General features: G+C 39.8%; 2 pseudogenes; both read right to left on the bottom strand.

Moving 5' to 3' along the window:
* Positions 1 to 2522: 2522 nt before the first annotated feature.
* Positions 2523 to 3657, bottom strand: LOC124085782 (heme oxygenase 2-like; annotated as a pseudogene).
* A 7571-nt stretch (positions 3658 to 11228) lies between these two features.
* On the bottom strand, positions 11229 to 11313 carry LOC124085970 (U2 spliceosomal RNA; annotated as a pseudogene).
* Between the last annotated feature and the right edge of the window lie 15742 nt (positions 11314 to 27055).

The raw sequence follows: 27055 nt of genomic DNA on the forward strand, positions 1-27055 counted from the left end.
GCAGGGTTGGCCTTGACCTTATATTTGACATTATATTTGATAATGGTTTTTCTACCTTGGTCCTCATAAGTAGAGCTAGTAAAGGAAAAAGAATAGCTCAGGCTTTGCCATGGCTACTGTTGGACCCAAGGCAGGTTTTTATTCTGCATGGCCTCTGCAGTTTTTTTTGGGAATGATGGAAAGCCATGGCTGTAGACTTTCTATGTAAAGGTGGCTCAGGTTGACATCTGGTGGGAACTGGGGCAAGAATAGCTAGCAGGCCTGTCTTGGAGTGGCATTTATATGACAAATTGTTCATTTTTAATTTCCTTATATGTAGAGCTCAAATAAAAAATGCTCTAAGTTTTCTAAAGAGGCATGTATTCACAGTTCATATGAGGTTAAGGAAAATACAGTTGTTCGTACCAAAGAGTAACAAGAATAATCATATGAAGTCATATCAGTAGATAACCCATCAAAATAGTGATGTTCATCTGGGTTTTATAACGGAATGATGTATGGCAAAAAATAACAATGCATTCATCCTACCTTCAAAAAGCCAAGTGAGACTGAGGAATTATAGCAGTGTGATTCTTTGGTTATGGCTGGAAGCAAATGCTTCAGTGATTTCCCTGTAAGCTCTTATCTCTTTTTGAATTTACAACTAATTTGGTTTGTTCTGACATCACTACTGGTACACTTCAAGAAAGTTTTTGTTAGTCACAGGAGGAAGAAAAATACATTTCATAGATCATAGAAATCATTGGCAAAGCCACGCTGAATGCAGCATAGCAGTCAGAGTGAGAGGGTGGGTGGATGAGAGAGTGAATGCTCCCTTCACAGGGGGTGGGAGAGGTTGAGATGATGCATGTGCAATGCCTAACCTGGTGACTAGCATGCAGTACCAGCTCCTTAAATGATACCTCTAATTAGAATTATTCTTTCAAGATCCATTTCTCATTTCAATCATCAGTTCAATACTTCATCTTTTCCCTTATTCATAGAAATAGACCTAGCCAGGATCACCAATCCCAAATTCTTTGCCAGGTTCTTAAGAAAGCATACTGTAGCCTCACTTTTGAAGATTTGCACAGCATGTCTGAATAATAAAGACTTTGAGGAGCCCAGCAGGAAAGAAAAAAAACTTGTTAACTTTTGTTTTACTTAATGTTTTTCAAATTTTTTGGGACCATGTATTCATCTATTATGTCTTATTATGTTTTCATGGGTCACCAGTTTTGGGGGACAAATTTTCACTGGTTCACCCTATGGCAAAATGACAATTTCACACTCAGCAGTTCATCCAGTTAGAGAATCCTAGGGAATGATCACTGCAGACTTTTTAGGAGAAAAATTAAGTTTTCTTTTTCTCATCCATCAAATGAAATTCATCTAAACTTTGTGGGTAGCATGTTATGACAAATGAAATGGTATATTCTGACTTAATTGAGGTTATTGATTTCTGGTTCTAGCGATCAAGAGAGAACTGAATTGGTGAGACAAGAGGGTATGCATTGGTTTTGGCATTGCATGGTAGTTATCCTTCAGGCCTCTGCAGAACTTCAAAGTTCAAATTCACATTTACTTAAACTCATCTTCTTTGACCCAGAAAACAGCTGTAGGTATTAGGCTGGAAATGCAACGATCAATCCCTTCAACAGCTAAGTAAGTCATCAAGAGGCGAAAATGTTTAAGGCTTAAGATTTAGAAGTTGAGTCTCTTGGTTCAATTTAGTTCCACAAGCATTTATTTAGCACCTACTATGGTCCAGATATTGGGTTAGGTTCTGGTAGTATAGGGTGATAAAATATGCAGAGTATCGAAGAGACAGATACAAATACAAGTTATAGCAGTGTGAAAAGTGTAGCAACATACTCAGAGGGAATCGTGATAGTCAGGGAAGAATACAGAGGAAAGGTGACTTATGAATTGGGGTTTGAAGGTTATATAAGAGTTTTCCCTTGGGAAACAAGCAGGGAAAGACAGAAGCTATTTCAGCCCCCATAGCAGGTGGTGGGTCTTAGAGGATATTATTTGGGTATGTGCAAGCTGTGTGTGTTCGGGCTCTGAGACAGAAAATTTCTGAGAGTTTCCCCTTCATTTCTTTCTACTTGTTTCTGAACAAATTTGGAGGCATAATGTTTTGCAAGAGCCACGTCACGTGCAAGCATGATGATGGATGGGAGAAATTCATCAATGTTGGCTAAGAAATTCATCTATGAGGTTAAAGTTTAAAAACTTTAATAAATCAAATCTCAAACTTGGGATTGAAAAAATGAATGTAAGGGACAGGCTTCTGGCTTCAGGCTGCCCACGTTGTTCTCTCACTTGCTGGGGGGAAGGCCTTTTCCCTGGGGCCTGATTGGTAGTGACTCCTGCAAAGTTTCAGTCCAAAATCCCCTTTTCTTGATTAATGGGATCTTGAGTTCTCCTGAGAAAACTCAGAACCAAGGAGCATTGCATTTCCCTTCCACAGGTCCTCAGTAGAGCCAAAGGACTGATTAGGGTTGGCATCCAGGGAGGTGGTCTTTTTTTTTAGCATCTAGCTTTTATTGGTTGCTTGTTTTCTCAAACCCGGCATTTAAAAAAAGGTCACCTGAGGTGGTAGTTTAGTGAGGTAGAATGGGGTAGGACAGAGGGCACTTGGGAGGACTCCAGCATGGCATGATGGGTCCTTCACATGTAGTACCAGGCCAAGAGTTCAGCAGCCAGGGCCACACCAGCAGCCAGAATGAACTGGAGACTGGGCTTCCTCAGTGCCGCCATGGCTGTCCGGAAGGGGCAGCTGCTGCCCTCCAGGGCGCCTTTGTCTTGTTGAGCAGCATAGAAGGGGCATTTACGTACATCTCCCTTCCCGACCTGCCCAGGGAGCCCATCCTCCAGGGTCTCTCTGGCCAAGCGGAGCCAGCCTGGTCCAGTTCATTGAATATCTGCATGTTGTCCTCAAAGGCCTTGCTGGCCTCCTCCACTATCCTCTCTTTGGTCTTCAAATTCAGGTCCAGGGCATTCATCCTGGACCGGTAGAACTGTTTGAACTGCTGGGCATTGTCCACGTGCTCAAACAGGTAGAACTGGGTCCCTTCCCCTGTGCTGGGGAGTTTCAGTGCCCGCTGGGCCACCTTCTTCAGCACCTGGCCTCCTGAGAGGTCCCCCATGTAGCGGGTATATGCATGGGCCACCACCAGCTCTGGCTCATTCTGCCCTATATAGTGGATCCGCTCTACATACTTCTGGGCAGCCTCAGAGCACTTCACCAGCTCCTCCCAGTTTTCACCAAAGAAGTACTCCATGTCCTTGGTCAGCGCCTCCTTCCGGTGCAGCTCCGTGGGGAAGTACAAGGGGGCAAAGGCTGGGTGGTCCTTGTTGTGGTCCATTTCCTCCTCAAGGGCTGAGTATGTGAAGTGCAGTTGTAGCCAGCTTAAATAGCTCCTTCTTAATGTTGCCTTTCAAGAAATCCTTGACAAACTGGGTGTTTTCTGCCGGGTCATGTGCTTCCTTGGTCCCTTCCTTGAGGAGCTCAGAGAGGTCAGCCATTCTGGTATGGTTTTCCTTTTCTGGGGCCACAGAGTTCTTTTTCTCAGATTCATCTATTCCCTCAGAGGTCTCCACTTCTGCTGACACGGTTGCTGAGCGGTTCTTGATGCCCTGACAATGGTTCTGCCGAAGGTCTCCTCGCCCCGAGCGTCCGATCGTCAGCTCGCCTGCCAGCTACTCTCAGGGAGGTGGTCTTTAAGCAGCATCCCCACATCACCCCCACCAGGACCTTCCTACAACATGGGAGGCTGCGTGGTGTCAGGATCATGGAGCTGGGCAGAACCAGACGGTCCTCAGCTAAACTGGTGCTGCTTTTAGAAGGAAGTATGGAAAGGTTCCTATTTTAAAATAAGCCTCCTGGGTGAAATCAGAAGGTCAAGGCACTGGGGCTTATTAAAGGATGATGTGGGCTGGGGATGTGGCTCAAGCAGTAGCGCGCTTGCCTGGCATGCGTCTGGCCCGGGTTTGATCCTCAGCACCACATACAAAGAAAGATGTTGTGTCCGCCGAGAACTAAAAAATAAATATTAAAAATTCTCTCTCTCTCTCTCTTAAAAAAAAATGATGTGCAAAACCCAGAACTGCTCATGGATATTTCTCTTTCTCCACTCAAGGGGACAGAGGATGGGTAATACGAACCCTCCAGAGCCAGGCCACAGCGGCTGTCCTTTTTTTCTCCATGGTTGGAAAGTATTCTGTGACTCAGAGAAACAGCCAGAGACCAAAGGACTGCTTGGAGCTGGGCAGCACATGGCGAGGGCTGCTTTGAATTAAGGTTCTTTCTGTTTGACTGCAGTGGCTGAGGCCAGCTTCCAAGAATCCTGTCCCTAGCTTCTTAGAGGGGACTCTTGCTCTTGGTGGGGTTTGCACATGTCTTATTTTTAGCACATCTTTCTCTATGAATTTTCAAAGGTGGGATTCATTTGTTATTTGAAGGAAATGGGCTATGATTTTGCTAGATGGACCAGCTAGCCAGCCTGGGTGTGCTGGCTATTACCTGGGGATTCACTCACATCCCCAAACTATTTTGCATATGGCTCTCTCCTGCTCTGGGCTTTTTAAGTATAATCTATAGATTATACCAGGGCTTCCCTCACTTGGCTTCTGCTTTATTATGGCCAATGAGAGAAGAACAGAGGGCTTGAAGGGAGAGATCTGGGTACTTTCTCCCATTTCCTCTCTCCAAGCAAAGGTGCTGTGTCTGGCTGCAGCTGTGACTTCCCATGTCCACTGCTTGATGGGTGACCCCACCTCTCTTGTGTCCATTCTCACTGGGCTTAGCTATTACCATACCTATACCCTCCCTGTTTCTTCAGGCCTGCCATGGTAAGAGTCTAGTTCTTGTTAGATTCTGGGTGTCTTCCCATCCTTTCTACCTCTTTTTTTTAAATTTAAATTAAGTTGAAATTCTTATAACATACAATTAACCATTTTAAAGTGATTCAGTGGCATTTGGCACATTCACAATTTTGTGCAACACACAACAGACAACCTTATCATACCAGAAGAATATCTATGAAGAACATCAATTAAATACTCACTTCTCACCCACCCCTCAACCTCTGGCACCCATGAATCTGCTTTCCATCTTTGTAGGTTTGGCTATTTTGGGTATTTCATATAAAAGGAATCTATCATATGTGTCCTTTGGAGTCTGGCTTCTTTAACTTAGTACAATGTTTTTGAGGTTCATCCAAGTGGTAGCATGTATTAACACTTCATTCATTTTTATGGTTGAATAATGTTCCATTGTATTGATACACCACAATCTTCTTAATTCTAAACTCTGTAGGCTGGCGGTTCTCAAAATGTGGTCTTTAGACCAGCAGCAATAGCATCCTCTGGGAATGTGCTGGAAATGCAAATTCCCAGGTGCACCCACTCCATCAAACTCTGGAGAGTGAGACCTAGCAATCTGGTTTTTAATGGGCTCCTTAAGCAGGGTTCTGATGTCTGCTCAACTATGAGGTCTACTGTCTTTTGACTATGGTCTCCTCATTTGAAGAATCTGGGATGAATTTATTTCCTCTTTGGACCCTAATTAATACATCTCCAGCTGGGACCATGGCATCTGTTGCTTGTGTGTTTGGTTCTGGGTACATCCTGAGCGGGCCAGTGGGATCTCAACAACCTTAGTTCTAGAAGTAGATATAAAGCGCATGGTCTAAACATCATTCCCCAGTGGGACAATGTGCTAGAAGTCCGGAGTGAAACTTGCCATATAGCACATCATTTATTAGCTGCCTTCCCTTTCCTATTGACTCCTCCACTCCACAAGTGGTGCTTTCCATAGCCACTCCTCATTCTCCAGGCCCCGGGCCTCCTAAATAAACTACTTGAACTTGAATCCTTATCTCAGGATCACCTTCTGGAGGATCTCAACTTAATTAGCCATCCTAAAAGATGGCCGGGATAGATACAAGTAAGAGATTTTTGGACTTAGATCACTGTTATGCTATTACAGCTTTGAACCCATCAAAGATGAAGATTGCCTTGGGAGTAATGTAGGTTAACAGTGGACTTTGTTCCTATTAAATAACAGTCTGCTTCCAGTTACTTGGTGCCCCTGCTTGGGATGTGTGTCTAACTTTGCTTGTTCTAGGTTGCTACCATAGTAACAAGAGTAATTAACCTTAATTTCTTGTCTCTCTGCCTTTCTCTTTCTCTGGGTATCACCACTCTTCTCGCCCTATTCCAGTTCATTCTGGATTTGCTTTGAAGTATTTCAGGGAAACAGCCAGAACTCCTGTCTACATTCATCTGTACACTGATAATATCTTTCCCCTGTTTTTTCAGGTGTATTTTCTTTTTTTCTTTTTTGGTGATAAAGCACATGCATGTTAGAGTAGAGACATTTAAACAGGGTTTGGCAATTAGAAAACACAGAAGTGACATCAACTGGGCCAGTGTTTTGTCCCCCTTTGTCAACTCAGAACATCTGTTTGGCCAACGGGGGCACCTTAGTTTATTGCTGTCATTAGGAGCTGTCAGTCAGAGGAACTGAAACCTGCATTTCCCACTGAGGTGTTGAATATTAATAACTTACACTTCCTATCAAGGGCTCAGTTCTAATTCACATTTTTTTTTTAAAGAAGAAGTTCTCAGTTTCTGTTCATAGTACGTACTAGATTCTAGAAGTCATGTAAAAGGCAAAAGACTAATCCATTTGGAAAGATATTTTCTCACCAAAAAGAAATAGAATTGATAAATGTAGCAGGTTCTTGTGATACTCTGTGCCATATCCCATCAGTCTATTTGGTTTCAAAACCTTACGGGTGGACAGTTTTGTATAACTTAGTATGTCCCACATCAAGGTTGTGCTTTGACATATCTTTTTGTTGTTTTCCCAAAGCTTCATAAGTCTTTTCATCCTTGATAGGCACAACTAAGAAATCAGCACCCCAGATACCATTCTCAAGCAATAGGTTATTGAATGCCTCAGACTCTTTGTGTTCCAGTGTGACAATTTTGAGACATACTCTAAGTAGCTCCTTGAGGGCCCCCAAAGGAGTTGAGTATTATTAGGAAGTATTGGCTCACAGGATTATGGAGGCTGAGAAGTCCTATAATCTGCCATCTGCAAGCAGGAAGCTCAGGAAAGCTGGTAATATAGATCTAGTCCATGCCCTTAGGCTGGAGAATAGGGAGACCAATGATATAGACCCTGGTCCGAGTCTAATGGCCCAAGAAACAGGAATGCTGATGTCCAACAGCAAGAAAGTTTAGATAGATCACCTGAAGTAGAGAGAGCAAATTTTCTCTTTGTCCTTTTTTGTTCTATCTGGGACCTCAACAGATTTGATGATGCCCACACACAATGGTAGGGGCAGATTTTCTGTACTTAGCCTACTGATTCAAATGCTCCTGTCTTCCCAGAACACCCTCACAGACACACCAAGAAATACAGCTACCTGGGCTTCCCTTAGCCCAGTCAAGTTGACACACAAAATTAACCATCACAGACATGATCCCTGTTATAGAGAAGTTTGAAGTCTCATGGGGATTGATGAACACAGAGAAAGGTAATTTAAGTACACCCTGACAAGTTCATGGAAATAGAGTAATTAAGACAGGTTGGGGTGATGGGCATATTTTGGGCAGAGAGCCCAGACTGCAGCACATAAGTTGTGGTAAACATCATCGGAGACCAGATCTGAAGGTTTATAAGAGTTAGACACAAAGGAGAAAAAGGAACTACCTGTTATTCTTAGGATTCTTAGCATCTTAGGACCTTGGAGGTTAGTCTGTCCAACCTTCACTTGTGGTTTGGCTCTTCTCTAAAGAATCCTTGCAAGGTAATCATCCTATCTCTGGCTAGCTATCGTTACGTCTTGTGATTTTATGCCCCTGACTGGGATGCATAGTGAGGTGGGAATGCTTCCTTGTGGACTGAAGTTTTACCTAAGCTTTTCTGTTTCTTCCATCACTAAGCAGCCTTCACATTAGGTCTGGCACTTTGCAATTTCCTCTCCAAATTAACACCCACCTCCTTTTGTTAGCTGTTCATCAAATGTCATTTTGCAATCCTGTCAATTCTTCCTTCTAAATATCGCTTGAATCTGATCTCTTCCCTTCACCTTGATAATCAATTAACAGAGAAAATGAGACAGAGAGCCATGTGGCAATTCAGTAAAAATAGAGCTATTTTACCTCCCTTTTCACTGGCCTAGACAACTGCAGCAGTCTCCTAGCTGGTCTCCCTGTGTCCCTTTCACCCTTGCCACTTAATTCTCACTATTAGCCGAGAGATCCTCCCAAGATGAAAACATGACCAGGCCATTTCCCTGTTTAATGGCATTCAACAGATTCTCAGTGATCTTCACATAAAGGACACACATGCTTATCATGCCCCTAAGGTTTACAGTGTCCCTCCCTTTCCCGTCACAGTCCTTGGTGCTGGCGTGCTAGCTGTGTAGAAAGGGAGGGACACTGTAGAAAGGGTCCCAGGTCTTCATGTAGGTGGGTTCCTCCTCCTGGAATGTGTTCCTCTGATCTAGCTGGGTAAGTTCCACTCACTTCTCAGCTCTGAGTTCAGGAGTAACTTCCTCTGAGAGGCCTTCACTGAAGGACATAGAGTCACCTCTATAGGATGGGTCAGTGGTAGAGGTTATTCACCTTGCCCTCCCCTCCCCCACTTCCTTCCTTCCTCCTTCCTCCTTCCTTCCCTTCCTCTTATAAATAAATAGTGTACATAGTAAATGGGGCCCATTTTAAGTATACAGACATTTGAGTGATGTTATAAAACATCTCCAGCATCCCAAAGACTTCCATATATATATAAATTTCTTAGAAGTAACTTTTACTCTGACTTCTATTACTATAGATCATTGTTGACTGTTTTTGAACTTCATATAATGGAACTGTGCAGTACTCACTTTTAGTATTTGGCTCCTTGCATCCATCTATGTTGGTGAATGTGGCAGCAGCTCATTCCTTTTCCTTTCCTGGGTGCCATTTCACTGTACGATGAACTCTATGAATATAACCATAATTTTCAAAAGCTCTATTTGATTCTTAATTGACACATAGTTCTGGTGTTCAATAATAATTTTTTAATCCATTCTCCTCTTAAGATAAACTTCAGTTGCTTTTGTCTATTATGAGTATTTCTGTCATGGACATTAGTATACTTGTCTTTTGCTGAATATATGCATTTTTTATTATACTGTGATATTTTATTATTTTTTTCCAAAAGATTTGCTGCCTCGTCTTTCTGGGATCTTTCTCAATAGACCTCTCCTTGCAGAAGGATTTTCATTTCCACCCAACTGCTGTAAGGCTGGCCTTGTGACTTGCTTTGTGTAGTAAAATATGGTAGAAAGAATGCATACTATCTCTAATCAGAGGCTCCAAGAATCATTGTATGGTTCTGCCATTGTGTTTTTCCTCTGACATGTGATCAGCTTAGAGTATGTTCTGTTCTGGGTCCTAGACTAAAGAGAATGTGGAGTAGAGACACAAAAGACTTGGTTATGAGCAATTGGAATTTAGGGATTGTTTGTTACCACAGCAAAACATTGTCTAAGTTGACTGATATAATGCTTTTCCTTGTTCTTCCATAACACCTTCTAATTCCCTGTCATGAAATGGCACAAATTCCAACAAAACATTGTTTAACTTTCTTCCTACCATACCTCAACTTGGGTGGATACTCTATGTTTTGATTCATTGTTGTAGAGCCAGAAAGCATCAAGTTTTGAAGCAAGCATCCGAGTACTTTGATGTACAAATAATAGGTTTTTAGTATACGTTTATTAATTTTTAACCTTTGTTGATAGAAAAGTCAGTTCTTCTAGATGTGTCCCCATGGTAGATAGCCCAGAAAGCAGTACCAGTTCCCTGTCTTTAAATTTGGACAATTTGATTCTAATGCATATTGGTGTAAGTCTCTTTGGATTCATCTAGTTCTGTGTCCTTTGTATGGAGAACCAAGTATAGACTGATTAGTAAAGAGAAGGTGGCTCTAAATCTCCTTTCCTGTGGCTCAAGGAAATGATGTGGCTAATGATGTGGCTCAAGGTGACTTTAGCCTGTTTTGTAGTGACTTTCTACCATTGACCCATGTTGAATTTACTGTGACTGTAATTCTTTCTTTTTTCTTCAAATTTTTTTTTTTAAGTTTAGAAGGACACAGTATCTTTATTTATTTATTTATTTATTTATGGTGCTGAGAATTAAACCCTGCTGCTAAGCCAGTTTCCTCATCCTGTATTGGTACCCTGGTGAACTTACTGATCATCGTATTCCCAATAGCCCACTCTCTCACCTTTCCCTGGAGTCTGAGTTTACTGGTTTATTCATTTATTGTAACCGTGCCTTCCTCACTGTTTCTCATTTCCCATATCTGATTGTTCTATCTCACCCTGTCCACCAAATTACTCTATTTCAAATCTTATCGCAGGCCTCTGTTCACTTCTGATTGACATGGGCATTTATCAGTTTCCATCAAATTGAACTCCATTGTGCTGAAGTAAAAAGGTGCCAGAAGAAGAAATGGCCTAGTCAAAAATGAGCACTTGCAATTTTAAGCAAATGCCATTGTAACTTTCAAATTAGGAATTACGCTTGAAGATTCTATATTTTCTTGTTGATTTGAAGATGTTCTTTATATATTCTGTGCATTAACTCTTAGCTTGTCGTATGCGTCATAAACAGTTTCAGTTTTCCTCATTTGTCTTGTCATTTTGTTTAGAGTATCTTTGTTTTATACAGAAAGTTTTAATTTTGTCAATCACTCTTTTATGGTTTGTGCTTTTTAATCTCTTGCTTAAGCAATCCTTCCCAATTGTGATTTACAGAGTGTACATTTTCTTCTAAAATTATTTTTCACGTTTAGATCTCTAATTCATCACATTTTCAATTATATGTGGCTTCAGTTACTATAGCTGAAGAATATCTTTCCTATCTTTTAAGGTAAATCTCTCTTGCTTGTTTTTCTTTTTCAGAATAGTCTCAGTTATCCTTGAATTTTTGCTTTTATATGTGAATTTTGGAATTAGCATGAGTTGTATGAAAATTCAATTTGGATTTTGATTGGAATCATATGGAATTTAAAAATTAATGTGTAGAGAATTTGCGTCCTTGCTATAAATCTTCCATTCTACACACAGTATAATTTAACATTTATACAGGTCTTCAAAAGTGTTTGAATAATGTTTGTAATTTTCTTCATAAAGTCTCATGCTTCTTAACTTGTAGATTTATTTCTGGTTGTCATATTTTTTTGATTAATATGAATAGTTTTAAAAATTCTCCATACATGTTCTACACTTGATCTTAGCCAAAAGGCTGAGAAGCGATTCCAAACATTTTCTAATTGGCTATATTTTGTACATAAAAATAACTGCTGGGATTTTTCAAATGCTGAACTTAAATCACGTAATTCAACTAAAGTATCTCATTTGTTCTAATAGTTTTCACATTCCCTGGGATTCCAGGGTAGCAATCATATTCCAGGCAAATAATGACAATTTTTCCTTTTAATTTTGCAGTCCTTCGTCCCACATATTCCTTTTCCCCCTATTGAATTGGTGAGGATCTTTAAGAGAACAGAAGGGGCAATAATGCATTTGAGTGTTATTTCTAATTTTAACAGAAATTGTCTTGAAGTTTAACCCCAAAGTACAGATGTCTTCAATTTATGAGGGTTTGACTTGTGATTTTTTTTTTTTTATTTTTTGACTTTTTGATGGTGCAAAAGCAGTGTGTACAGTAGTGACTGTACTTTGAATTTTGAGGAGTGACCTTTTCCTGGGCTAGAGATAGGTGCTTATAATACGCTGGGTAGCGGCAGTGAGCCACAGTTCCTAGTCAGCCATGTTGAACTTTTCCAGTTGGCTGTGTTGCCCTGTTGTGGTGTTCACTAAGTTAGTACACTTTTAACTTGGAACACTTTCAACTTAAATGGGTTTATCTGAATGTAACCCATCACAAGTTAAGGAGAAAAAATAAAACAAACAAGGAGACACAGCAGTATGTTTATTATAGCTTTTTTAAAATTAATTTTTATTTGTTTTAACTAGTTACACAAGATAGTAGAAGGCACTTATGAACTTTGATATATCATATATATCTGGGTTATAATTTCTCATTATTCTGAATGTACATGTTGTAGAACCATATTGGTCATGCAGTCACATATATACATAAAGTACAAAAGTCGGTTTCATTCTACTATCTTTCTTATTCCCATACCCCATTCCCTCCCCTCCCTTTATTTCCCTCTACGTAATCTAAGGTAACACGATTCTTCTCTAGTGCTCCCCCACACCTTGAAGTGAATTAGCATCTGCATATTAGAGAAACATTCAGCCTTTGATTTTCTTTGGGATTGGCCTATTTCACTTAGTATGATATTCTCCAACTCCATTCATTTACTGGCAAATGCCATAATTTCACTCTTCTTTAAAGCTGAGTAATATTCCATTCTTTGTATATACCACATTTTCTTTATCCACTCATCTATTGAAGAACACCTAGGTTGGTTCCATAGTTTAGCTATTGTGAATTGAGCTGCTATAAACATTGACGTGGCTATATTACTGTAGTATGCTGATTTAAAATCCTTTGAATATAAATTGAGGAGTGGGATAGCTGGGTCAATGGTGGTTCCATTCCAAGTTTTCTGAGGAATCTCCATACTGCTTTCCATAGTGGTTGCACCAATTTGCAGTCCCACCAGCAATGTATGAATGCACCTTTTTCACCACATCCTCTTCAACATTTATTGTTGCCTGTATTCTTATGATTGCCATTCTGACAGGAGTGAGATGAAATCTTAGAGTAGTTTGGATTTGCAACATCTCTAATTGCTAGAGATGATGAACACTTTCTTATATATATTTGTTGATCAATTGTATTTCTTCTTCTGTGAAGTGTCTGTTTAGTTCCTTAGCCCATTTATTGATTGGGTGATTTGTTTTTCTGGTGTTAAGTTTTTTGAGTTCTTTATATATCCTAGAGATTAATGCTTTAAGGGTGGTGCATGTGGTAAAGATTTTCTTCCAGTTTGTAGGCTCTCTCCTCACATTATTGATTGTTTCCTTTGTTGAAAAGAAGCTTTTTAATTTGAATCCCTCCCATTTATTGATTTTTAAAAAATTTTTATTATTGGTTGTTCAAAACATTACATAGTTCTTGACATATCATATTTCATACATTTGATTCAAGTGGGTTATGAACTCCCATTTTTACCCCATATACAGATTGCAGAATCACATCGGTTACACATCCACTGTTTTACATAATGCCATATTAGTAACTGTTGTATTCTGCTACCTTTCCTATCCTCTACTATCCCCCCTCCCCTCCTCTCCCCTCCCATCTTCTCTTTCTACCCCATCTACTGTAATTCATTTCTCCCCCTTGTTTTTTTCCCTTTCCCCTCACTTCCTCTTATATATAATTTTGTATAACCCTGAGGGTCTCCTTCCATTTCCATGCAATTTCCCTTCTCTCTCCCTTTCCCTCCCACCTCTTGTCCCTGTTTAATGTTAATCTTCTTCTCATGCTCTTCCTCCCTGCTCTGTTCTTAGTTGTTCTCCTTATATCAAAGAAGACATTTGGCATTTGTTTTTTAGTACACTTTTAACTTAGAACACTTTCAACTTAAATGGGTTTATCTGCATGTAACCCATCACAAGTCAAGGAGAAAAAATAAAACAAACAAGGAGACACTGCAGTATGTTTATTATAGATTTTTAAAATTAATTTTTATTTGTCTTTTAGGGATTGGCTAGCTTCACTTAGCATAATCTGCTCTAATGCCATCCATTTCCCTGCAAATTCCATGATTTTGTCATTTTTTAGTGCAGAGTAATACTCCATTGTGTATAAATGCCACTTTTTTTTTAATCCATTCGTCTATTGAAGGGCATCTGGGTTGGTTCCACAATCCATTTAGAATGAAGCTGGCCCTGGGTTTAGCATATATAGCTTTTGCAATGTTGAGGTATACTCCTACTATCCCTAGTGTTTCTAGTGTTTTGAACATGAATGTGTGCTGTATTTTGTCAAATACTTTTTCTGTGTCTGTTGAGATGATTGTATGATTCTTGTTTTGAAGTCTATTAATATGATGAATTACGTTTATTGATTTCTGTATGTTGAACCAACCCTGTATCCTTGGGATGAACCTCACTTGATTGTGGTGCACTCTCTTTTTAATATGTTTTTGTATGCAATTTACCAGAATTTTATTGAGAATTTTTGCATCTGTGTGTATCCCCTGATGATGTTGGTCTGAAGTTTTCTTTCTTTGATGTGTCTTTGTCTGGTTTTGTTATCCAGGTGATATTCGCCTCATAGAATGAGTTTGGAAGGGTTCCCTCCTTTTCTATTTCATGGAATACTTTGAGGAGTATTGGTGTTAATTCTTCTTTAAAAGTCTTGTAGAATTCAGCTGAAAATCCATATGATCCTGGGCTTTTCTTGATTGGTAGGCTTTTGATGGCATTTTCTATTTCATTACTTGAAATTGATCTGTTTTAATCGTGTATGATCTCTTCATTCAGTTTGGGTAGGTCATATGTCTCTAGAAATTTGTACATATCTTTTATATTTTCTATTTTATTGGAATATAAATTTTCAAAATAGTTTCTAATTATCTTTTGTATTTCAGAACATGTCCGTTGTGGAATTTCCTTCTTCATTTTATATTTTAGTAATTTGAGTTTTTTCTCTCTTTCTCTTCATTAGTATGGCCAGGGGTTTATCAACTTTATTGTTTCAAAGAACCAACTTTTTTATTATAGCTTTTTATATATTTTTTTAATTATAGCTTTTATTGTTATTTAAGATGCACTTTTAGGTTAAAAACCCAGTTTCTAATTTGCTAAGATTGTAGAAATGGTTGTTGGATTTCATTGAATTTTTTTGCGACTATTGAGATATTATTACATTTTAACATGCCAATATGGCACACCATCATTGTTAAATTTTCTACTTTTTAGTCATTGTTTTGTAAATTCCTGGCATAAGTTCTATTTGGCTGTACCTTATTATTTTTAAAAAATTGGATTCAAGGGATTATTTTATTTAGGATATTTATATTGATACTTATAAATGAAATCGGTCTGCATTTTTTCTTGAACTATCTGTGAAAGACCATATTATTGTTCATAATTATTTGATGGTCTTCCCTGCAAGAGGACAATGCATTCCCAGTGTGGCACATACTGCCTCCCCGAAGCTGTCCTTTATACCCTTTGTCAAATCTGACCACAAGACACACTTGAAACAAGTGTGTGGAAATCACTCTAGCCAATCCTAAACAGAGGTTTTAAGAGCCATTACAATTATTATCTGCCACGACAGTGGACATGTTCCACAGAGGGCAATATGGCTATGCTGGGGACAACTAGCAACTGCTACCACAGTCTACTGCTTGGAACCTGAATGTGGAACAGAACTGCGTTTGGGACACAGCCTCAGCTGACCTGTAGCCTGTGAATAAGGTATAATTTTTTGGTTTTTGTTTTGTAAACACTTGAGGTTTTGGGGTTGTCATCACAGTCAAGCTAAGTAATTATTCATATCTGTTCTAAGAATAAAGGGTAATATAGCCTCATAAAATGGGCTGCTACCTTTTTCTTTCCTCTTCTGTGAAAAAATTTACATGTAAAAGAAATAGTTTGTTCCTTGAATGTTTAGCAAAATTTGATTGTAAAACTGTCCAGGCTTCTGTAAATAGAGAAGAATTTTGACAAATTATTCAATTTTAAAAAACTCAATATGTTGACATATTAGGTTTACTACTTTTTTTTTCTTGTGTCAATTTTGGTAATTTATATATTTGTAGAAAAATTCTCCTTGTAATTATGTTTTATGTCAACATAAAGTTGTTTGGAACAATTTCTACTAATTAAAGAACAAACTTTTTCTGTATTTTAATTATGCTCTAATTAGAATATTATTTGTTCCTTATCTCATTCTCTTGATAAAAATTTAAAAATAAGTTTGTCTACATAATTAGTACTTTTAGAGAACCTGATTATTCTTTGTCAAAAATTCTTGTCAAGTTCTTTCCCCAAAACTTCTTGTCAAAACTTCATTTAGTAATTTATGTTTAGTAATTTATGTCCTGATTTTTATTTTTCCTTTCTACTCTTGGGAATTTTCTCTCTAGCTTTAAGGGTAAATATATAGTTTCTTTATTCTCAATATTTCTTAACACTAGCATTATAGGGTTGGCTGCAGGTAGTCGTTATTTTTCTCATACTTATGCTCCAGACAGCATGAAGAAGAAGGAGATAAGAAGAGCTTCCCTTCCTTGAAGAGATGACCTGGAAGTTACGCCTATCACTTCTGTTCATGTCCCACTGGCAAGAACTCAGTCCCTAGCCACACAAGACAGTAGCATTTTAGTTTCTATTTAGAAAGGACAAATGTCCAGCTAAAAAGTAAGGGTTTTCTTTTTAATGGAAAATAGAAAAGACAATGGATCTTGAGGACAACTAGCATCTCTCTGCCACAGTAGACCCCTTTGGTACCTAAATACCCATGCACACCCATCTTCCCAGCCATCCCTACACCAAAACAGATAGCGCTAAAATTCCTTGTAGTTATTGAATCTGTTTCAAAGTTTAAGATCTGCTGATGTTAGACACAGCCCTCTCCAGCAGGTCTAGATGTAGCTATGGTGCAGGGACTTAAAATGTAAAAGGTAAGTTATCTGCCTGTTAAATACCCAATACCCAAGGATGAAATGGGGGCAGGAAAGCCTTAGAAACATTTTGTAGAGGGGCTTGAAGCACCTCAGCCAGGGCTGACGAGTGACCAAACCCCGCTGCCACGCAGCAGCCTCTGACTCTCTCTTGGAAGAACTCTTTAATCCATCGTCCTTGGGGAGCCTGGTGTTACCTTTTTGTATGTTCTTTCTTGTGATGCTTCCTGGCCACACCCAAGGTGAGTCCTGCAAAGTAGTTTCTACTGGTGGACAGAAAATCTTACTGATCCACGTCAAATCGGCTCTTTGTCAAGCATCATCAGGCAGCTCTTTTGTTTAGAAATAGATTTTTGAGCCTGAAGAATTTTGTGTTACTCTTTAAAATTCACCTTCTGCCTCACTCATTACCCTGTCTCTCAACTGGGTGGCAGCTAACTTGTTGTATCTGAAGCAAAGACGTAGATGGGAAAGGTAATTCCATTAATTACATTTTTTCCCCAAGATTGGCTCCAATTTTCTGGCAAACATCTTCTAAAAGAAGGTGTTGATAAAATCTTGGGGCCATGGCATTATCTCATGCCAAGCCTGGCAAGACAGAGCTATCACTCTTAATAGCTCCATTTTTTTTAGAGAGAGAGAGAGAGAGAGAGAGAGAGAGAGAGAGAGAGAGAGAGAGAGAATTTTTTAAATATTTATTTTCCAGTTTTTGGTGGACACAACATCTTTATTTTATTTTTATGTGGTGCTGAGGATCAAACTCAGTACCCCTCATGCCAGGCGAGCGGGTTACCACTTGAGCCGCATCCCCAGCCCCTTAATAGCTGCATTTTTTAAAAAAAATTATTTATTTATTTTTGCATTACAATTCTTAATACACCATTATACTATAATTTATCATATCTCTGATTATATGTAAGGTATGTTGGCACAAAATCCACATCTTCATACATGTATTTTGTACAATGATGAGGGTCTCCTTTCACCATCCATGCTATTCCCCTTCTCCCTCACTTTCCCTCCTACCCCTATTCCCTATCTAGAGGTAATCTTCCTCCCTTGCTCTCCCTCCCAACCCCATTTTGAGTCACCCCCCTTATATCAGAGAAGACATTTGGCATTTGTTTTTTTGGGATTGGCTAACTTCGCTTAGCTTAATCTTCTCTAATGCCGTCCACTTCCCTGTAAATGCCATGATCTTATTCTTTTTTATTGCTGGGTAATATTCCTTTGTGAATAATGCCACATTTTTTTATTCATTCATCCACTGAAGGACTTCTAGGTTGGCTCCACAGTCTAACTATTGTGAATTGTGTTGCTATAAACATTGATATGGCCGTGTCCCTGTAGTATGCTGTTTTTAGGAATAGTCCGAGAAGAGGAATAGCTGGGTCAAATGGTGGTTCCATTCCTAGCTTTCCAGGAATCTCCATTCTGCTTTCCATATTGGCTGAACCAATTTGCAGTCCCACCAGCAGTGTAGGAATGTACCTTTTCCCCCCCATCCTCGCCAGCACTTGTTGTTTGTCTTCATAATGCTGCCACTCTTACTGAAGTGAGATGGTATCTTAGAGTAGTTTTAATTTGCATTTCTCTGCTTGTTAATAGCTACATTTTAAGAGTATAGAAGCAATTGGTCTTTTCAACCCTGAAAAGTCCCAAATGAACAGACTCTTGGTCAATTTAGATTGTAAACTGCAGGCAGAGAATGATTTAGCATGGTACTTATTTCCATCTCTGTTAGCACCTGGCTAGCTTTTAAATATTTTTTAAAACTTAGTTTTTTAATTGATAAATAAAATGTTGTATATTTGGAGTACCACATATGTTCACGTTGTGGAATGGCTACACCAAGACAATTAACATATACATTATATGTAAATTTTTGTTTGGTGAGAATATTTAAAATCTACTCTATTAGCCATTTTCATTAATATAATACACAGTTATTAAATATATTCACCATGTAGATCTCTTAAACTTATTCCTTCTGCCTGAAATTTTGTACCCTTTGGCCACCATCTCCCCAATCCCTCTCCGCTACCCCAATCTCTGGTAACCACCATTCTGCTATAATAGTACAGTGAGTTCTGCTTTTTAAGGTTCCAAATATAAACAAGATTATGCTTTATTTGTCTTTGTGTGCATGACTCCTATCTCTTAACACAATGCCCCCCAAGATCTTGAATCTATATCTCTTTAGAATTTTGCCGAAAGCTAAAAGCAGCAGCAATACAGACCAATGTTCTCTGTGTATTATATGCACATATTCTTCCCCATTTGATCCTCAGTGAACATGTGTTCTGTTTTCCCAGGTAGAATGCTATGGTTTTGCCACATTTCATTACTGTCTAACAAGGTTACTAACTTTCCAACCTGCAGTAGCTGAGTCCACACTGCCCGTAACCCCAATGATATTCCAACGGCACATATATGTTTGTCTGTTATGTTCAGTCTCCATTTTAAGGTATCAAATTTAGGTGTGTCTGTGTTTAACAGAAATAGTGAATTTAACCAGATACATGTTTCTCAAGAACAATTCTAGAGGTAGGTAGTTCAAGCCTACTATAAGGAGGATCTGCTGTAAGAAATCCTTAGAGACTCAGAGCCTTTATGTATTTTTGCTCCGCTGTCTTGAAGGTATTGCCGTTGTCCTTATGTCTGGATGCCCCATTGATCCTGGTGTGCCTGGGATTTTCTTGGTTTAGCACTGCAAACCCATGTCTTGACATATTCTTCAGTGTAGGACAAACTGGGATGGTTGGTAACTATGTTGTTCCCTTCCTCACAGGGTGTACTACAATTTGATTCAAATGCTAATCACCCAGAGTTAGCATTCAGATTCCCCACATTAAGGGCTCAGTCTTCCACCACACTGCCTCCACTTCAGATACCAGCCACAGGTTGGGTTCTCAGGCCACCTGCACTTTTCACCAGCTGGCTACTTGTCTGGAAGTTTCCCACCCCGCTCTCAGAATTGATAATTTGCTAGAGCAATTTACAGAACTTGTTGGAAACGTAGGAAATGAGGCTCAGCAAATCGAGATCTGGAAGGAATACTTATTAAACCATGTGGGTTCCACTAAAATGTATGATTACAGTTTTTTTTTTTTTGTACTTATTAGTGGCACCATGACCCAGAGGGATAATTCCCAAAGTTTGAGCCCTGAGCACAGCAGGGGTTTGACTTTTATACATAAGCAAGTTTTGGGTACATCGAGGCAAGGGAGTTGGTGAAATTTTATTGGAGAGTGCATCTTACATTCCTTATATGAGTACAAACCTGTCGACAGCCTTGGGGCTTTTAGTTCATACAGCTTGGGGACTTTTACTGCACTAAGCCTAAAGGGGGATTGTTCTGTCCCCGTTACATTGTTTCCTGTTTCTGCTAAGGTTATCTGTTACAGGTACCTGTGAGCCAAGTCTCTATGGTTAAATTTTAGTAAGCAGAGCTGCTGTGTGTTAGCATGCAAACCCACAGCCTGTCAGCTTTTAAACTGCCAAACTTTCCATTTTATTCTACCACAAAAGAGCTAAATGTATGATTACAGGTTTTTTTTTTTTTTTTTTTTTTTGGTACTGGGGATTGAACTCAGGGACATTCAACCACTATCCCCAGCCCTATTTTGTATTTTTATTTAGAGACAGGGTCCCTCTGAGTTAGTGCCTCACCCTTGCTGAGGCTGGCTTTGAACTCATGATCCTCTTGCCTCAGCCTCCTGAGCTGCTGGGATTACAGGCATGCCCCACCGCACCTGGCCTGATTACAGTTTTATTTTAAATGATACATATAATGAGAGCCACAGCCCACTGCCTGCAGAGTCAGCATTGTTCCCTCAACACATCAGTGGGTGCCACTGTCAGGCAGCGGTTATGAGCCCTGCTGTCTAGAGTTCTTGTTGGGGTTTTCTTCCATATCTTGGAAGACAGAACACCTGTTCATGGAGGCACAAGAGATTAAGTCACTGTCCACAGGATGGAACTCAATCCCCAGTCTACCTTACCCTCCCCAGAGGTTGACTGGCTGAAATTCCCAGGCCTCTAATCAGATACTTACTCTTTCTAGTGACCAGTCCCCATTCTAAAACTATCTAGGTTCTCACCATGGTCATCTTATTGGTGTGATCGAGACACTTCCATCACTCAGGAAATTGCTAGTGTTTTTGAATCTCCACGCCAGGAACTTGGGACAAAATCTAGATGAATTATTTATTATCACACAGTCAACCTACTATCACCATCTCTGCATTCCAATCAGCAGGAAGGTGAAAAATGCCAAAAGGCAGGTTGGAGACATGATCAGACAGATGCATGCTTCACTTTGGTTTGCAGCCCATTGGCCAGAATAAGCACTTACCACGTAACTCCAAAGAGCCTGGAAAGTATGCTTTAGTGTAGCTAGAATCCAGAAGTTTTATTATTATAGGAAAGCAAGAACAGAAATTGGGGTACAGTCTCAAGTCTAAGTTAGGTTCCTTTGATAATTTAAGGCTCCGCATTTCCTTTGATGTCTTGTTTTAGCTCTAGCTTACAAGATCGGCATGCAGTGTTTTCATTGCTTCTCATCTCTAAATATTTTTTAATTTCCCTTGTGATTTCCTCTATATCCCAGGGGTCACTTAAGAGTGTTTAAAAATTCATCAAACGACATTTTCCATTTTAGTAGGCATTTTCTTGATTTCCAATTTAATTCTATTTTCATCATATAATATGGTCATATGATATCAATTCTTTGAAATTTATTAAGACTGTCTTCATGACCTACTACAGGATCTGTCTCTGTAAATTTTCTGTGCGTGCTGAAAAGCGAATATATTCTGTATTTGTCTGATGCAAGTTTAAAATATGAACTCTCACTTCTATATTGATCAGAGTTCTATGTCTGTCTTTTTCCAAAAGAGTAGGCTCACATTGTATACATTATCTTGTACATTGCTTTCTTTAAATGTAGCAACGTATTATGGACATAGCTCCATTTGAATAGATATAACTTGGTGCACATCCTTAATTATTTTATCAGGATAAATTCCACATGTGAGATTGCTCCTTTAAAGGTTATGCTTTTTAATAAGATGACCTCTAAATGATTCCCATGACTGTGGGTTTGCTTCTCAAGAGGGATCAAACCTCCCCTTGCTCCTTTCAGTCCTGCAAAACATTGCCCATTTTTAATGACTTTCTTGAATTTGGCATCATATTTTTAGCTTTGTGGATGGTCAGATGGCTTCCTTTTGCTGATGAGGGGACGGAAGTTTAGAGAAATAACAGTAGTTGGCAAAATAAAGCAGAGGGAGTTTCAGGAGTCAATTCTGTCTCTCATTTCCTGCCCAGGACAGAGGGTGGAAAAATGACAAAATCCAGCTGTGCTTCTCTCTTTCACATTCAGAACTGTGAAATTCAAAATTATTTCACTCTGTCCAGCACCAACTGGGCTGAAAATTTGTGAAATATATGTTCTTCTCTCAAGGGGTGAATCAAACCTGCCAATGGCCATGCCTCATCCAGAATGCAGAGCTTCAAGATATTTTTCAGTCAAGGGTATTTTCTTAGCTAGAAGCTGGAGAACAATAAAGATCCTCTTTCTCTGGCTGTGTAGCTCAGCTGGGTCCTAGCAGCTTTGATCTCTTCTAACATTTTTTTAGGACCTTCTTTCAGAAACTGGGTGCACTGGGGGTTCAAATACTGGTCTTTCAGAAGCAAAGATTTGTGGTCCCTCAACTTCAGAAACAAAATTACAATTGAATTTTTTTTTCTGTAACATAGAACCCAGAGTCTCATGCCTGTGAGGTAAGCACTCTACCACTGAGTCAGCAACTCCCCAACCCTCTGCTTTTGATTTGAGACAGGGTCTTGCTAAGTTGCTGAGGCTGGCCTCGAACTTGCAATCCTCCTGTCTCAGCCTCTGGAGTTGCTGGGATTACAGGCGTACACCACCATGCTCAGTAACAATTGTACTTTTATACTTCTGGTTCCATTTGAACCTTCACCTACTCTATGAGTTGAGAGTTATGATTGCCCCCTCCCCCCCTTTTAGAGATGAGGACACTGAGGGCTAATGAAGGCTTAGAGAAGTAATGTTGGTTTATGCAGCTCTAGACTAGGTCACCTGTTAGCCCCTGCCAGGGCTCACCAATAGCTCTTGTTTTCTTAACATCATTGATTGCAGTGTGTGATCATTGCCCTGTTTGTTTGCTTTTTGTAGTAGATACCTTCCTAAAGGGTCCCCAATAGTCCTCACCTCAAGTAGCCAGGCCATTGTGTAGTCTCCTCCCATATTGACTCATGGTCTGTGTGGTCTTTGTGACCGAGTCTAGCAGAGATGGTGACATGTGACTTTCCCAAGGCTAAGTCTCAGAAGGCACTTGCTATGGTCTGGATCTTAAATGTCCCCATGGCCCATGATTAAAGACTTAGTCCCCAGTGTGGGCCCATCAGGAGGTGGTGGAAACCTTATAAGGCAGGGTCTATTGGAAGGTCTTTAGGTCATGGGAGGTGTACCCTTGATGGGGACCATGGGACCCCTTTCCCTTTTCACCTTTCTTAAGGTGAGCAGTTTTGCTCTACCATGTGCTTCTGCCATCCTGTGCTGTACACCCCCACCCCAAGCCCAAAAAGCAATGGGGCCAACTGATCATGGCTGAAATCTCCAAAACTTTTTCTCTTCATAACTTGATTATTTGAAGTATTTGTTATAGGTTTGGAAAGCTGATGAACACAACATTGTAGCTCTACTTTGCTGCCTACAATAGAGACACTCAAACACCCCATAGAGAGGTCCACATTAAGACTAACTAGGCCTCCTACCATGAGCCTGCATCAACTTGCTGGTCATGTGAATGAGCCACCTTAGAAGAAAACCCAGTTGTGTAATAAGATTGTAATGCATTCCGCTATCATATATAAATAACTAAGTAAAAAAAAGAAGTAAACCCAGTTAAGCTTCAGCTGACTATTATCCAGATGAGTCTAACTGCAATCTTACCAAGAACCCTGAGCCAGAACTACACAGCCAAGCCGCTCCTGAGATCCTGACCCACTTGTGATTCCATTCGAGGTATGCACTTGAAAACAGAATAAATGTTTATTGTTGTTTCAAGGAAATATTGGGTAATTTTTTATTCAGCTGTGGATAGCTGAGACGCTTACTGGTCTATTTTTCTTGGTAGACTGCAAACTCTGTGAGGGCAGGCTCCTGTCTAGCATTCCCCTCCCACCTACAACAATAGCAAGCACACAGCAGCAACTTAATAGGTCTCTAGAGAATCAATGAATCACTGGGAGTGCCACTGTGAGGATTAAAATATTCAGGCTCTGATCCTAACTTCTGGCCTTTCTTATTGGTGTTCTCTGCCTCTTTTCCCTAAGTTGAGCCACACAGCCACCCAGGGGGTGGGCTTTTTCCTGTTGCCTACGCAGCAATTCACAGTTAATTAAACCTTTGCATAAACAGAACAAGGGAGGATGTAAAAGTAATGAGCTGACAGCCCAGTGTGTATTATGCTGGGCTGAGAAGAGAATTTAATTTAGAGAAGAATTATGCACAGGCGGACGAGCAGTCCATTAAAACAAAGCAACTGTCTGGAAAGAGATAAAACAAAAATGGATTCAGCATCCTGAGAAGTAAATAGCAAAGTTGCATGTTTGGGGCACTTTGGAACCCTCAGAGCTAGGACCCCATGGAGGCTGGGATAGGGAAACACTTGGTGATGGAGGCAGGAGGAGGAGGGACTCCTCCACTTCTATGTGGGTTGCAGGATGATTTTGCTCCAAACCCATCTGTCTTGGTGTGGGGCCTCCCCCAGAGCATGCTTTGCCCTTGAGTTGAAGGTTAGAGGGCAAATGTGTCCTTGGAAAGTGCAAGGAACGTGACTAGATGAAGAGGGAGGTAACCCAGGAGAGGAGAAGTGGAAATGGAGAATTAGTCATTAATCCACCTACTATGCGTGGAGGAAGCACTGTGAGAACCTGTGCCTTCCTCAGTTTTCAGTGGACGTAACTGAGTACGGTAAAGTGGGTAGTTTGTAAATAATGGAGGCTCATTTAGCGCACGGTTCTGGAGGCTACGAAGTTTAATATCATGTTGCCTGTATCCCTGTATCTGGTGAGGGCTTTCTTTCTTTTTTAGTTCTTGACTTTAATTATTCCTGTTTTTTCAATTAAAAAATTCTATTTAGTTGTTTACATGTAATTGTGCATATTTATGAGATAATGGTGTGCATATTTGTTTTATATATACACACACACACACACACAGACACATACACCAAACTGGGGTAATTAGCATTTCTGTCTACTTATAATTTCTTTATGTTTGGGACCTTCGAACGCCTCTCTTCTAGTTATTCATAAAACATACGTTAGGTTGTTATAAACTATATTCATCCTACTGTTCGGAGAGATGCTAGAGCTATTCCTCTTATCTGTGTTTGGTATCTGTTATCTAGTTTCCCTCTATTCCTTTTTCCTGCATATTTTCCTAGTGTTTAGTAATTATTCTACTCTCTGAGATTGACTTTTTTTTTTTTTAATCTTCCAGATAGAGTGAGAACATGTGGTATTTGTCTTTCTGCATCTGGCTTATTTTGCTCAACATAATATCCTCCAATTCCATCCATTTTGCTGCAAATGACAATGTTTCATTCTTTTTTAAGACTGAATAATATTCCATTCCCTATATATTCCACATTTTCTTTATTCTTTCATCTGCTGACGGATGACAGTTGATTCTGTGTCTTGGCTGTTGTGAATAGTGGTGCAGTAAACATAGATGTGTGGGTATCTCTTTGAAATGCTGATTTCATTTCCTTTGGCTAAGTACCCAGAAGTGGGACAGCTTTGTAACATGGTAGATCTAAATTTAGTTTTTCAAGGGGTATCCGGTGAGAGCTTTCTTTTCTAGCTGCGTGGCAGGGGGCCTCACAGGGTGTGAGACAGAGCAAGCATGCCACAACTAATGCTATCATGAGGCCCTATCTTCATGACTTTATCCCATTAACCTCCCAAAAGCCTCACCTGGAAACACCCTTCACATGTGAACTTGGGGAGTAAGTTTTCAATACATAAACTTTTGGGAGACATATTCAGATCAAGGTTTCTTCTAAAACACAAACTTCAGATTTATGCCAGATTAAGGGTGAGTGAGCCAGAGTACTTATACCCCCTTGCCCATCAATCATGAATTAAGGGCTACTCTAGGGCAATGTTAATCTTCAGGCACCAGGTAGGTAGGCAGAGTGGCATCACCTGAAAACATGTCTCTGATAATTATGCAGGGCCTGGGCTCTGTCATGTGTAGAAATGGTAGGGAGCCTGAAAGATTACGGGGAGAGAACTGAAGATAATTTGTTAGACCATCCACAATGGCTCAAGGACTCTGGCCCCCCAGATCACAAAGACTCCAGAGGTCCTCTTTGACTTCTTCATTATGCACCTGTGTCCCGGAATCAAATCAATTCCCAGGTTCTTCTTGTGTCATCTTTCACATCATCTCCATCTCATTTTGCTCATTTGTTTTACCTGGGTCACCCATTCCCTGAGATTTACCTCCTGTCCACTGAGCTAGGTGCAGGTTCACAGATTGAATGCAGATGTATGGGTCACATCCTGAGTTTTAGACTCCACATGAACTCTAACATGTTCCCAGAGGAAACAACTGGGAGTGCAAGATTTCCCCCAAATTCCTCCTCTGTGCAGGGCCCCTAATTCTGGGGGTTCTGGGGAAGAGTTTCAAAGAGAATAATCTAGTCTTATCTGGGGGTGTCCAGGAAGTTTTCTCCAAAGAAATGGTGTTTAACAATTAGAGAAAGTTATCCCTGGTATGATAAAAAAACAAAACAAAACATGTAATTAGTTGTTTAATATCTGCCACATTCTCACTAGAGGCTCCACCAGGGCAGGGGTCATGCGGGTCTTCTTCAATGTCATAACCCCACTACTTAGCACAGTACTTAGCAAGTAGAGAGCACTCAATAAATATTCATTATGTGAATGAAGCATTCTAACTCCTATTTGAAAAAAAAAACACAGTTATATACTGTGTAACTGAACTGCAGTAATAAATTACAACCAAATATGTAAGGGTTCCACATGATAGAATATTTGTCCTTAAAATTTTTAAATTTTGTAATAATGCAGCATTTATGGATAAACTGAAAGAATTGAACAAAGGATTCCTGCCTTCTCTCTCTCTCTCTCCCTTCTCTCCCCCCGCCCCCTCTCTTTAAGGCTCAGGTACTTTAATGATGTTTATCTTATGATTCTCCACTGTCTCTGTTTTTCTCTGTGCATATATTTTTTTTTCCTGAAATATTTGGGAGTTAGTTACAGGTATCATGGCCCACAACCCCTAAATAGTTTAGTGTGTATTTTCCAAAGATACTC

This window comes from Marmota monax, unplaced genomic scaffold (assembly GCF_021218885.2).
Source record: "Marmota monax isolate L192 unplaced genomic scaffold, Marmota_monax_Labrador192_F-V1.1 WCK01_AAM20220418_F8-fsc00014, whole genome shotgun sequence".
Taxonomy (NCBI): Eukaryota; Metazoa; Chordata; class Mammalia; order Rodentia; family Sciuridae; genus Marmota; species Marmota monax.